This window comes from Bombus terrestris, chromosome 11 (genome assembly GCF_910591885.1).
Source record: "Bombus terrestris chromosome 11, iyBomTerr1.2, whole genome shotgun sequence".
NCBI lineage: Eukaryota > Metazoa > Arthropoda > Insecta > Hymenoptera > Apidae > Bombus > Bombus terrestris.
The window spans coordinates 413,897-428,856 of record NC_063279.1 but is presented as its reverse complement, the minus strand read 5'-3'; the positions used below and the strand labels follow the sequence as shown (position 1 = coordinate 428,856).

Sequence of the window (14,960 nt, the reverse complement as noted above, 5' to 3'; positions counted from 1 at the left end):
ATTTCCCTAAGTTCCCTAAGTTCACCCAACTCTGCCGCAACAAAAACTCGTTAATTCCCGAAACACCTTCATTTGCCTAATTTGCGTTAGGACACGCTATCCTTGGTTATCAGGCTACAGAATCGAGTCGAAAAGCCGCAAAGGTCTTCTAGTTGAAACAACATTTTGATCACTCTTCGGCGACTCTTTGGTCAATCGGCAATCGGCAATCGGCAATCGAATTCCGCATCGATTCGCCGATTGCCAGTTAGTCCCTTACGAATAGACATCTCGTATATGTATATATAGTTAGGTGGTTGTTGGAGTCGCGATCTCGTTAATTCGTACGCCGAAAAGCTGGTAAGCCCGGACAAATGGAGAGAGATGGAATAGAATGTATTCGAATTGCAAGCTGAAACCGTACGAATGCCAGTGGTTCTGTCCGATTCAAGGGATCGGTAGCTGAAAGGGTGGTGGCACGGTGCGAAGGGACTGCCTATAATGGGTGAATGGTGGGGGTCGAGGTGGATAGGAACGGGATATACCAAATGGTTCTCCGCTTCCGTCGAATCGTCTAATCGTACGTACCTATCTCGGACGGATTAAACGATCGAACGGGGTCAGAGCGTCGAGCATGCCTGCTCTGTTCTCCAGCCCATAAATTGCGTCATCATAGCGAAGTACGCGGCCGTAATCGCGTTCACGTTGCTAGGGCCGAATCTTTTTCCCATTTTTGCTCCGATATAGGCCGTGGTAAATAGACTTTCCTTTAAAATCCCACCACCTTCCGATGATCGAACGATTCCCAACCGCGTACCTTCCTCAATTCCAGCTACAAATGCGATCGTGCTTTTCCCGCGTTACGCAATGTGCATGATATACATATACGCGGTTTATTATCATTACGGTTATTACTTTGAAATGAACTACAACCTTGAAATTGTAACTACTATAAGCAGATACATTGAATCTCGATGGACTTTTTGGAACACGAGGTACTCGACTATCTAATCAGAGCCACTGACTTCGTTCCCTTCAGATTGCCAAGTAAGTGTAAGCGTCTTGAATCAAATGCATACGTACAATATATTTTTTGGCGAGCCAAAGTATTTTAGTAATTAGTTCATCGGAGTCGCGTGGCTCTTTTTCAAAAAACTTGAAAATCTCTGTTTTAGGAGATAGTATCGCGGCAACATTGCCTGTATCTTTTTTCGTTTTCATCTTTTCGTTTTTCTTTTTTTTTTCTTTTTTGTTAGATGAAATTAGGTCTACGAATAAAAGAAAAACGCGTTTTCAAAAACATCTAGCGAGTGAGAAAAATATTTTTTTCAGCCAATGAAATATGAAACGACGAGCTTGAAAATTTCGTTCTATCCCTCTCGTTCATTTCCGTACATCCCGTACATAAGAACGAGAACCGTAAGCAAAAACTTGACTAATCTGTACCAATCGATCTCTTCTTGCGAACGTTCGATCAATTGTCCGTCATTTTTCAGCTTTTTCTTCGACCGAGACAAATAGTATGTTCCATGCACGCGAACAATTGTTTGATATTATTTGTGTTTGATATTATTCTGTAAAAGTTGAATCATTTATGACCGAACAATTTTGTTAGGAAAGTAGCATTGAAAGTAATTTCTACGCGATTTTAAGACTTAGACGAAACCAATTAATCAGAATAATCTAACGATATACAGTTGCGATTAATCTTACTAAAAATTTATCTTACTAAGAGAAATTCATTACTGTAAAGTTTCCTTCTAATTAATGGCATGTAGAGCTGCTCTAGATGAAAGTGGATGATGGTAAATTAAACACGAACGAGTACAAGAGGAAGAAAGCACGGACAAATTGGTCGTGAGAAACAATTAGCGATACGATTCGTTTGGCAAATGCCACGAAATTTCCTTCTTTTCGTCGCGATAGCAAAGACTTTCGAATACTCGGTCCACTCGACAACCGATTTAATCCTCGATGAATCGCAACCTGCCAGCGTAGTTTGCCAAAGTGTCGTTCGGTCGGGCGATAGCACCAAAGTTACAACTTTCTCCACCGTTTTATCGAACATACGATACTCTACTTTACGATACGTAAAGATAGAGGTTGATGGATACAAAGGAACATATAGATCGGAATAGCGGATTATAGTTAAATCATTTATGACTTGCTAGTGACGAATGACGAATTAAAAATAAAAATATCGAATAAAATATGCAGGACAAAGACGTATAGATATTCGATGAATCTCATTTTCTGAACGTATATCAAGAAAGTGTCCGATACTCTGCAAGTTGATTATTCCTTCGACATAGTAACCTGTCTATTAACTTCGTAAAGTAATACGAGGACTGGCGCATGCAAAATCAAATTGGTAAGCCGATTTAAAAATTTTAAATTCCTAGCATTTTTTTCTCGTTGCTCAAGACAACTTGGAATCAACAATATCCGCGATCTATTCTCTATAGAGCAAATTTCTGCAAACTCAATAACGCTCGAGAAAAGACAAGATTCAGCAGCATACATGATATTCTTGCAATCAGAATCCCTCGGTATATATCCGAAGAACTACCGCACGATATAAAACATTTGCTGCGTCTTCAAACCAGATTTACGTGAGCCATGCAACACGTTCTAACCCAACCAGCGAAATCTACGTACATCCAAGTACCGCGTACGTGATACCGGTGTCAAAAAGAAGCTTCAACCTTCTCGACAAATCTCCAACTACGTTCCAAAAACTCTCGACAATTCTATCATTTTCTTAATATGCTATTCGGTTCCCAAAATTGGATAAGCGAAAACGCAATTCGTCGAATGCGAGTTCAAAATCGATTTTTTAATACTCGATTGCAAAGACAAAGTGAATCGCAAGTCGGGTAAAACGGATAAAACGGATAAAACGGATAAAATGCAATAAAACGCAGCATATGGCTGTTTCACCATAGTTTCGGTAAAGTGACTGTTAAAAAATTGTATTCGATCCATTACAGTGGATAAACTCGAGAAATTAAAAAGTTATGAAAAAGAAATAAATTGGAGATGGTCTCCGAGTCTGTCAGGAAAACACATTACGTATTTAAAAAAAAAAAAGGAGAGAATTGTCATTGTTATTTGCAATTTGGAAATTTCTGAAAGCACGTTTTTAATTTACAAATAATTAAATGTCTACACACGTACTAAAAATAACGCGATTAATTACTGGCTCGAACGTAAATGAACACGCTGCTCCGTATTTTATCACATCGAAAATTGCTGATTCGCATAGAATTCGCTTCAGAATCGCTGGGCTTTGTATCCAAGCATGCGCCGAGTACGAAATAGGCTGACAAGGAATATTAAATTTCGTCGAAACCGTTTTAAACGATTCGCCGACGTGTTCACGATGTTGTATGGTCGGCACGATTGTGATGCAAAAACGAGACGTATACCGGAAACCTGTCATAAGTAGCAGACAATTTTCTCCTAGCGCGCTATCCTTCCTATCCCCTATCGTGTCCGGAAATGGAGAAAATAAAAAGCAGTAAAACAGGAGCAAAAATCCAGTGGGACCAAGCTCTGAAACGAGAAAGACGGATGAACGCGACGTAGGTTGATAAAAAAACGCGGTCGAGAAAATTGAAAAGAAACGAGACGACAGGGAGAGGGCTGCTTGTAGTAAGAAAATTGGTTTCACAATGAAATGGTCGATTTTACCGTGTTGTTCGTGTCGGTGTCTCGTGGAAATTCCATTTCGCGTAAAGGTCGATGATAAACACAGAGTAATTACACGAGATGATCTACCGATATCGGCGACATTTCGTACGATGCAACGATGCGGAGAATAATAGAGCGATACACGCGGTACAAAACCTTCTGTATCGAATGATCGATGCGACGAAGATTGTGTATAGTAACGCGAAATAATACTGTCATCGATCGATGTAAAGAACGTCTAAATCACAAGGAAACCAAGATAATAATTATCGAGTGTTTTAAGAAATTTGATTCTATTTCAAATAATTTCAATAATTTCAATAATTTCAATAATTTCAATACCAAACCGTGAAACACATACTATATAAAAATATCCAGAATGTGCAAAGTGAAATACACCTTGGTATATTTAGAGGATAAAACGAAACGTAATAATTATCCCATGCCGGTAAATGTCATTCGAGTTACAACGCTATCTGTACGTTAATGATATCAATCTCTTCGTCGTAATTTAGGTCACAACACCCCGACTATCCCATCATATTCGTAGAATGTAATAAATAACCTCATTAATTAATTACAAACGGTACTATTTGGCTGGGTGTGGAATAAATTAGCGGATCAACCGTGATTAGCAATGATCAATTCGGAATTTCCGGCTAATTCGTTTGCCCAACTATTCCTTTTCATCGATGCAGTCTTAGTCGTTTCGCCGCATTAACACACGATAATTACGATCTTGTAACTTTATACGCGCGTGCAATGAACCTAACGATTTATTGACATGGAATAGAAGGGCGGTTTATTCGACCAACAGTCGAATCGACGTTACTAAAATAACGAGACGTAGATAGTACGTAAAATAACAGAGATGTAAAAATTTATTTCAAAATCGTTAATGACGTTTATACACGTTTCTCGAGACCGAAGGCTATCTACTTGTGTGCACGGAAACGGCTTGTTTAAATGGATTCTGAAAGCTTTTCAAATTTAGTACATTATCGACTAATCCTAAATTGCCCAAAATGTGCTTTTTTGGTTTTCAAAATATGGCTTCTCTTAATAATTCTATTTCTGGCTTCAACCTATTGATTATTATTATTATTAATATTGTTATTATTATTATTATATTATTGTTATTATTATTATTATCATTGCTATTATTATTATTATCATTGCTATTATTATTATTATTGGCTTCAACTTGTCAATCATTTGTCAGAGACATACACCTTGGGACTAACAAATTATTTTCATTTTCACAATGAGATATTAAAATCAGAAAATCTTGTGATTTTTCTCCTGTGATCTTCGTATATGTAAAGACAGTTATATTGGCTACCATCGTTTGTTCGCGGTCAATCACAGTGGTTAAAAGCATCTGCAAGGGGCGAGCAAGATGCTCGAGTGGCAACGCTGTTGAACGACAAAGTCCGAGCAGGTTGATCACCGGGCGTGCTTTTATCGGAATTTTCGACGTTGACGAATTCCCGTCGGCGGTGACGTATGCGCGTGTGCCCCCAGCGAGGGAAACACTACGAGAGTGATTAATCATCCGATCCTTTGACAAAGGCCGGAAAGCTGGCCGGATTTTCGCAACGAAGGTGTTTCCTCTCCTGCCAGCCGTCGACGAAAAACGCGCCGGCTGCAGTGGAATCAAAGAAAGCAAAAACAACCGACCCTTAATACGTTTATAATCTAGCTCGTTTACGCCGACTGCCACCCTTTTCTACACTTCTCTGCCTCCATCATCTCTACCGACCCGTCTCCGCCTTTTTCTTTCGCTATACCGCCTCGCCTTCCTACCAAAATAACTACGGTATTTTAGAATTTATCCACTACCCTTTACATACCTCAGCCGACAACTATTTCTCGATGATGAAATTTAACGTTTGCAGATTCTCCGTTAATTCTCTGATAATTCGCTCAGTTGCTACCAATTACGAATCACATTTCGGAATATTATTTGTGACTTAAGGATACTTGGTTCGTAATTGAAGTCTATCATATTAACATATATTAATATATATATATATGTCGGAGATGAAAGAACACCGGAACCTTCCCTTTGGAACTTTGGGAAGATCCCTTAATACTGTAATATAGATTCCACCATAGCCGTAATTAAGAAATTGTTGTCATTCGATCTAACTGTATTTATTTGAGATTTATGATAGCGAGCTCGGGCTCGAGGCGACAACCGGTCGCCGAACGTAGCCACGGTCAAGAGATAAGTTTTGTCTAACAAAGGCACGAAGTAACTCTATAGCTCTCCTTAAAAAAATTAGTCGAGACGGTGCACGACGGTAAACATTTCAACGATTTCTGTCCCGTAGCTCGCCACACGCAGACTTTGTCCTTCGGGTAAGACGATTGCCGGATGTCAACGCATCTTCGCAGTATATGTTTAGCTGACCGAAGATCCCTTATAGATCTTAAGTTTCAGTTATATAAAGTCCTTCAAACAGACAAATAGTCTTTGTCCCAACTACGGGAAGATAAGAGAAATCTATCCTTCCACGAACGACGGTTTCCGCTAGCAACTTTCCCTCAAGGGCTGTTAGCATCTTTTTCTAACCACCGATATAGAGATTGAACAATTTCCCTCACCTTCCGAACGAAGACTTTCCTCGACGAATCCGAGGATCTCGTGTCCTTAGACACACCCCATATAGTTTTTCCTCGGTGACATCATCGGGACGGAGAGTCACGCTCTCGTGCGATCTCATCGTCTTTACGATCAGCGAATATTTCACGTTTTGTTAACAAAGAGTCAGACTTGGACTTTGTGAGAACGTACATCTATCATCCCGTCGACCGCGGATTCGTTATTGAGCCTAGGATCATTGTCTTTAGCTTCTCGAGTATCTAATTATCGCGATTACTTGTCAAATTCTATCATAATCATATTTGCACTAGTAAATATCTCCTCAATTGTATAATGATAACGTCTAATGCAAATGGGGATTCGTTTCACGCCCTTAACCCTAACCCTAATCCTGACGTCAACCCGACATAGATATATTTAAATTTGAAAGTGCAAGATCGCACGAAGCATAGCGCTTTCTGTACTTACACTGGTAGGTAAAACAACTTTCTACCGAGGATCTACTTCTTTAATTATACGTTTCGCTTGGAAATAAGCAAACACACTCGGTACCGGGCCAGTGGCTCGTTACTAATCGGATATACTATTCGGCTTGACTTTATTCTCGGACGGGACCAGAGAAACAGAGTAAACTGTACTTTCAGAAATATGAATTTACATGAAAAATCCACAGTTTATTTATATTCATTACTAGTAACCACGATACAATTCTAATTCATTTTTTAATTTTCTATAAATTGGATATTCTCGATATTTTAGATAGAATAAATATATCGAACAATTTAATCTATTCACACATTTAACGATTCTTCCATGTAAGTTGTACCCAATTTGACTAACAAAACTGTCCTATCCATCCTAGATTGGAATCGGCAAACAATACAGACAAGCTTAACAACTCTATTCAACGTCTCTCAAGATCCAACAGTTTCTGAATGAAGCAATCCTGTCTTCGTCAAAGCTGGCAAAAACTTTTACACGACGAGACGTCCATCCTGAGATAACAATTCGCCCAACAGAACCATCTCATTTTTCCCAACGATCGATGTGTCTGTGTGCGTCCAATGAGAATTTCTGGCTCCGTTACGTTCCAGCTACTTTCCGTTATTTTTCTGTCCGTTATGCTCGTGGTGGCAACACGAGCATCGTTAAACTCTCGAAAATCGATAACGCGTATGAAAAGTCGGCAAACGGGTTCAAATTTCTTCATCGTCGTTCGACCCAGACGAATCAATAGCCACAGACACGTTTGTAATACAGAGTGTTAATACGAAATACGTGCGGGATATTTATATGGTGGATTTTAAACGCCAAAACGACGTTACCAGGCTTAATTTTCAAGTTACGAACAATTTAACTTAGTAGCAGTACGATAACTGAGCCGACGCAACTTTTCCTCTATCACTGGATGGGATCAAAAGGCTGCTCCGCTCGACAGTTTGTTATCCAATTTCTTTTCGCCTTGAATATTGCACGATACGCGTCCGTCGATGATCGAAGCTGACCATCTAATTTCGACGTATTGGCAACTTTACGCTGATCGTGTCTCCCGAACGAGACTGACAAAATCTTACGATGCGGTGAAATTTACCGAATCGAGCGAACTTGCCGTTGGTTTTCTGCTTCCGACTTGACTCGAAAAACTAAAACTGTCTTCCTGATCTCACCCACTCAGGAGCCACCCTCCTGATCGAGAGTCTTCGAGGTTTCTGATTGGCCTGCTTTTCTAAAAACAAGGACCAACGACTTGAAATATAAGCTTCCAACGGCATTTTTGTACGTGAACTTCTCTCATCGTTTTCATGTCTAAAATCGACCTCGTAAATACAGATACCCGCATATTTTGTGATACTCTATATATGTGTACATACACAACGTTACTAGACTAGATAGAATTGACAGGCATTTCAATTAGGCTCGCACGTTCGTGGCATCGGTTGCCGCGTCGCATCAGCACACCGATTATCTCGCCAAGTTCACCGAGAAACTCGAGTTAAGTTCGACTTTTAACAACTTTTTTTCGATGGTTCGCCCGCCGAAATCGACGCGAGTTCGTCGTCCCTCGAGGAGAACTATCCGACCACCTTCTGCGTTCTCTTCGCGTTTCCGCTTGGATGGCTAAAGTTTCCCTCGGGTTCCCTTCCTGTTTCCTCTCATATCCGCTATTCGAGCATCGTGTTTCCGATGTCACCGAGAACAGAGCTTGGAAAGAGACGAAGAGAGAATAGAACAGACTCGTCACATTCGCAAGCTATCGACACCGAATTTCGGGTCTTCGAATCGTTCGAGTACTTGCCACGAACTTGGGATTACAAAGCGATTGATTTGGACTAGTGGGTGAGCTAGTATTCGGTTACGATTCGCAGGTCGAAAGACTGTTGTTACGAAATTATTATACATCGATATTTGATCGTCCAGAGCCTAGACTTGCAAACTCCGAAATTATTATCGGTAAAATCGGTAAATCGGTAGATCGCCTTTATTCAAATTCACATTTTTTTAAGTACGATTAAAGAGATAAAATCTAATCAAAGATTTCTCTCAACCAATAAATATAACAGTACTATACTTCGGATACTCTATCTAATATCTTTGTATATTCTGTACCTAGATTTTGTGTAATTTTCAACATTCACCCTCTAGTAATTAATTTAAAACCAGACTCACGGGCATGGTCATTTAAGTTGTTTATGACGTTTTTTCGTTTTGGTATTCCTAAAACTTTTTATCTTCGCCGATCTGTCGTATCTTTTTGTTAAGATAACAAAAAGATTGTCCGCGTGCAAAAGTTCGAACTTACTTTCGTAATTACAAACTTTGGCGAGGTCGTAGAAAAGCTGCTGCCTCTCCGATTTCCATAATTTTGAAATGACATCTTTATTGATACGAAATATAAAGCTCAAGCAGTTATATTAATCTTTTCTTTTATTTTTTATACTGAAATTTGACAAACTCCAGCCTATATACATATTTGACAATAAGAGACGCAGGTTTCTCTTTTATCTCATAAAGTTCCTTTTATTCGCTTTATCCGATTTCCTTTCACCGTTCTTGGGCCCGTAGGTCTTGTTTTCCCAGTTAAAAACAACGAAGACGGACATACGACGCGACGAGAACTGGACAGCGTGAAAAAACAATCAGGAATATCATAGACCTTATATATACATACAGCAAGAGCCTGAATATTCGAACATTGCGCGTCCTCGAGGCGAGTTCGCAACAACGTTAGCCAACATAGCCTTTCTTTATCAGACGCGATCGTGCATTCGATAACTACTATTAAAACCGTCTTAGGATTTCTCGGGTTCAGGTTCTATTCCCTTCGATCCAATTGGAACAAATAACAGTTTCATGGGAGCATGGATCGAGAAACGACGCGGTCTTTGCAATAATTGGAAATGTAAATAAGCTGGAGCCTTCGCCATCGGGCGGGCTACCTCTTAATTTGAATTTTAAAGTTACGTTTAACGAAACGCTCGAAAGCGTCGCGTTATTGAGAAAAGACGAAAGCGACACGCCTCTTTTCCAGACGTACTTATCTCGCAAATGTTATTTACACGATTTCTTTAACGAGATCTGTCTATGAAAAGTCGACAACTGCCGCTCGCTCCGCTCCACGAATACGTATTTCCGAGTTCGAATGGATGGAACTTGGTCCAATCACGTAACACAAACCTCCTTGTAATTATTTTATAATTATCTCTATCAACTTGTTACACGGTATCGAAGTATTGTCGGAAGTTTGTTATGAAGTAGAGAAATCTTCGTTTTTAGACAATTGTAGCTCAAGGTACTATATTTACAGTTGGTGTCGAAAATATTTGGCGATCTGAATATCTCCTAGTCTGTTTGTAATATATAATAGAATTTTCTACTACGTATTCGCTCTTTTATTTTCAAATCACCAGGTAAATCATGTTAATTCATTGTAAAGTAAAACAAGGAATATTTGCGATAGGACATTTTTGTTTGTCGATGGTAGAATAATTTAGCATAAAACGTATTAAATGTCTAACGCGGTAAGATACTTTTGCGACCAACCATGTATATATCCAGTAGGAAACATTACCCACAGCTTTGATTATTTTTTAAAGTCTGCTAGTTTAATTAAATTAATCGGAGTCTACTAGATATATATTTTAATATCTCGCTTAAAAAGGAATAAATGAAATTCCACAAGAATTCTTCCTGTTTGAAAATATAATGGCAAAGTATTCCGGTTAGCGTGCTGTTTACCTTTGATGGATGGTCTCAAGGTACGAAAACAGCGGACCTAATACTTCGTTCCACTTGATCCATCGCAGAGCGGTTTCTTCTCGTCGCGGATGCCACGGTATTCTCGATGCTCGATCTTTGCGCGTACGTGACCAACCGAGTCTGCTAATAGAAACCGAATGCAAAACCTTCAGCAAAGTCCATTATCCATCGTGTGAATTGTCGAAGGCGTTTCTTTTATCGTAACCGATGAACCGAGTCAGGCTCGTTCATCGGCGCTTGTTCAACCTCTCCTTCAACCATCGGATCACCCCGTTCCTCTAACCTTATCGTCTTCTTTTTATTCGAATCTAGTTCCAAGAGTCAAGCCCTAAAAATCAACGAGAAAAGAACGCTTCCCACGTTCGAACTTTTCGAACGCGTGCGTCTCGCAAGCTCTTCGTGTCAATTTCGATTCACCGATTCACTTTCGTTTCACCACACTTTTCGCGCGAACGCTACAGTTTCACCGAATCATTATCCCTGTCGCTTAGTCTCTCACTCACGTTCGTTTCGTTCGCAGCCGATAAACCTTGCGCGAAACTCGTGCTCGATCGCAACATCGAAACGTGTCCACCGAACGATGTTACGCAGCTCGACGCGGGATCGAATGCGAAAACGAAAACAAAGGAACGTGCACGGGAGCCGAACGTTCGGTAAACGCGCCGAAAACGTGATGGTAAAAAGTATTTTCGGGCTGCGAAGACACCGTAATCTCGCTCGTGAGGCGCAGCGCACTTCGCAAGGGGCGCGGCGTAACTGAGCTCCACGAACCAACCCACGTCTCTCTCTCTCTCTCTCTCTCTGTATCGCGCGCGCGCCCTCTCCCTCCTCACTCTCTCTCTCTCTCTCTCTCTCTCTCTCTCTCTCTCTCTCCATCCGTCGACCACTTTTATGCTCTCCCTGTCTCACGCAAGCTCTCTCCCTCGGAGTCTCGCTGTCTCTGTTCGTTTCACCCTTCGGAGATCCAGTTCTCCTTTTCTATCGTCTCTTTCAACCCCGTTCCTCCACCTCCGTTTCTGTCTGTCTTCTCTTTCTTGCCCTTCTTTTTCTGCCCTTTCGTTTCCTCGCTCTTGTCCGCCTCGCCTTTCTTTTACCCGCTAAACGTGCCTCGATCCTCACCCCTGTACCACCCACGCCTTACCCCAGTTGGCCCGTGCAGAAGCAAGCCATTGCGCGAGCATATTTTTCCCTGACCCCCATACCAATGCCTTCTCACCTGATCCTTCGACCAATACTGTCTCTCTTCTTCGTCCCCTTCGGATTTTAGTCGCTGTTCTTCTTTTCCTGCGTGTCATTTGCATTACCTCCCCCTCCCATCGTTGCTTTCTCTTCGTTCGTTTCTCTGTTTATAATAGCGAACGAACCTCGCTCTTTCCCATTCTCCCGTTTGTCCTACGCGTCCCTCTTTTCTTCTCGCGTTTGTTCTTCCTCCATTTTCGCTACTATTATCCTTCCCCTCTGTTCCCGAGCACTCCCTATGCTCGCGAACAGCGGTGAACGTCGTTCGGTCGTCGTCGTGCCGCTTTCAGCGCGCAGTTTTCAACCTGGTGCCGTGCTTTTTCTCGTAATTCGCCGCTTTTGTTCCTTAATTTTTTGCGTTTGCTCGTGCCTCTATCGCGTCCAACGACTGTGCCCTTTCGAATAAAGGAAAATAGATCGTTGTTCGCCGGTCTTTGTTCTCGCTAGTCACATGTTCGAGCTTCTTCGTCGTTACTAATGCCGGACTATGTTCTCCATCGTTGTCGTTTGTATGCTTTTAACGTAATTAGTATCGCGTCTCCTATGTTTTCGTGTATTATTTAATTCCATTCCCCGATGGACCCCGATGGATGGATTGTTACCGAAATCAATTCCGCTTTACGTTTCTAGCCCATTAAGAATTTATTCTTAAACTAATACGCAGATAAGTTCTAGCTGGAGAAATCTTATTTTACCGCGACATATTGTTACTCAGAAAACACGACTATCCTTTCGAGAGATGAAACGACATTGATTAAGATTTGAGAAATATTTCATCTACATTTGACTCGAAAGAATAAATTTATGTAACGTACGATGGAAACGTATGAGACGTAGAGTTGAATTTATAAGATAACAATAGAGTGTGTTATCGTATATCTTTTGTGAAAATTGAATTTAAATTCATACGATCCGCTAAAAACCAGTATCGTGTTAACACAACGTTTCATTTGCAGAAAAGTTTCTCTACTTTTTAGTATTTCAGTTATCAAAGCGGCTTTCAAACGTTTCTTTCTCCGTTTGGATCTCATAGTTTTATCAATTTTAAAAGATTCCATTATTTATAGCACGTAAACGAGGAAACAGGAACGAATAATAAAAAAAAGTCTGTGTGTTCGTTAATTGATATAGGTCGAGAAATGCATATAAGTAATCGTATATATGAAATGATATGCATCGATGGAACAAATAACGATTTGAATTCGGTAGCGCAACTTTGTAGGTTAATCGACCCTTAAACTGATTTCTTCGAGCAGCTTGTCTCCACTTCCCAACTGTTACGAGCAAAAAAACCAATATATCAAGTGTCACCAAGCATCTTGAAACTTCAAAGCATTTTTGTGCAGAGATTATCAATTCGAGCACTCTCAAAAGTATGCAAGATGTTAACTCGCCAAAGTTCGTGATTGCCTCGTATCTTTATACAAAATTTCATCGCTGTAACACTTCGAATCTCTGTCAAGCTTCTTTCTTTGTGTATTGTGTTATAAGTTATAATTATATAACTTTATTTTCATTTTTTCGTTCCTCAGTTTAAAACGCTTCTCTCCCTTTCCATAACTTTTTCTCGATATCTAATAAATATTAATAATATATTTTTTAGGACTTTATCGCGTATTGTAATTTTTCTCGAAATCTATTAAACGATTTTGTGATGACCATTTTCGCTATACCTTTACAGATTTCTTGTCCTATTCGACAATAAGCAATTACATATACCGTTTGGATTGAAATGTATCGACGAAAGATAATACGGTGTATATTTTAACTATTTACAGATACGTATTCATTTCTGATTCGAACAATGTTCCAAATAATTCCAAACTATAAATAGATATTCCGAAACAAAAATATATTACATCACGCGTGAAAACCGTAATTGATATTAATCTACCAAAGCACGCTGGGTAAGCAGAAACATTTTTGCAACTAGTCTATCGAATTTCAAAGCTATCGCCCTATTTCCCGTAAATTTTTCGACGAACGATAGGTTCAAAGTTTGTCACGTACGACGAGCAGCGTGCTCGCAACCACATTGGAAAAAAGTTGAAACGTACGTATCGTTTTCGCTTCGGAACAGCAAGCGTCGTCGTTCTAGAACGATGCTTACGAAAATTTCGATAAAAGCTAACTGTTCGTGGTATTTTGTTTTATTGGTGGCTCGGAGACGACAACGATCAAAGAGACGACTCGTTGATCGATCGACCGGTAATGCCTATGGGAGCGAAAAACTTAGTCTCTGCCGTGCCGTCTGTCGAGTTCGGGAATTAATTTCACGAGAACCAGATTAGCCTCGACCGGCGGACGCTTGGTTCCACTTGGATATACCATCGAATGATCGAGTGCCGCTTGGCTTAAATCACTGCCGATTACGCTGGTACCGCGATACTACTCCTCCTGTAACGGCTAAAGTGCGCCGCATAACACGTTATACAACGATTATAGCTTCGACAGCATGTAATGGCGAGGCTTGATTTACGTTAAAGGTTCAATCACGGCCCATTTTCATTGCACCGTTCCCCCTGCCCCCCCCCCCTCCGCTTCCTCTTGTCGGTTCTACATTCAGATTACTCAACGCTTTTCAAGCCTATCCACGTTCGTGTCCAGCCACGGTTAATGGTTAGCTTTCCAACAATTCGATGGAAAGACTATACATAGATATATTTGACAGGGGCCAACCGATGGACCAAGCTATAGGATGCTGCAAGATTTTTCTATGAATAAAAACGATGCGCAAGTTTCGTTATTTTTATGTTGTTCAATATGAATACTTTCGATATGTGACAGAATCTATAATGAGTAGATAAGAAACGAAAGAATCCATGTACATATCTACGTACATAATGTGATTTTACATCCGCTACCGTCATCCGATGTTTAAATCGACGCAACAAATAACGGCCGATCCTTTCGCTGGTTAACTCGACTCGCGACCAACATCTCCATTTCAATTGACATTGATTGAAACTTGAAAATCTTTGTCTGCTTTGAAATTTCAGACATTATTTCGTGGTAGAAGAGAGATTAAACGAACATCTTTTAATTCAATTTCAGTTGCCAACAGATCGAACTTACCGATAACAAAAATTTGGTCCGTACTGTTCGTCTGATTGGTCGATGCTAGACGACAAACTCGCTGAAACTTTTTAGATTACAATGTGCATAAAATTGAAAAAAAAGAAAC

At 40.3% G+C, this 14,960-nt stretch overlaps 1 protein-coding gene across 4 annotated transcripts in view; it reads right to left on the bottom strand.

Moving 5' to 3' along the window:
* The window catches only part of LOC100647470 (zwei Ig domain protein zig-8), a 237,816-nt gene extending 226,518 nt beyond the window's left edge, over window positions 1-11,298 (bottom strand). For all 4 annotated transcript variants that reach the window (XR_007225865.1, XM_003398723.4, XM_048410576.1 and 1 more), the window contains exon 1: window positions 10,517-11,298. The gene's annotated coding sequence lies outside the window, so the exon portion shown is untranslated. The remainder of the gene's footprint in view (window positions 1-10,516) is intronic.
* Between the last annotated feature and the right edge of the window lie 3,662 nt (window positions 11,299-14,960).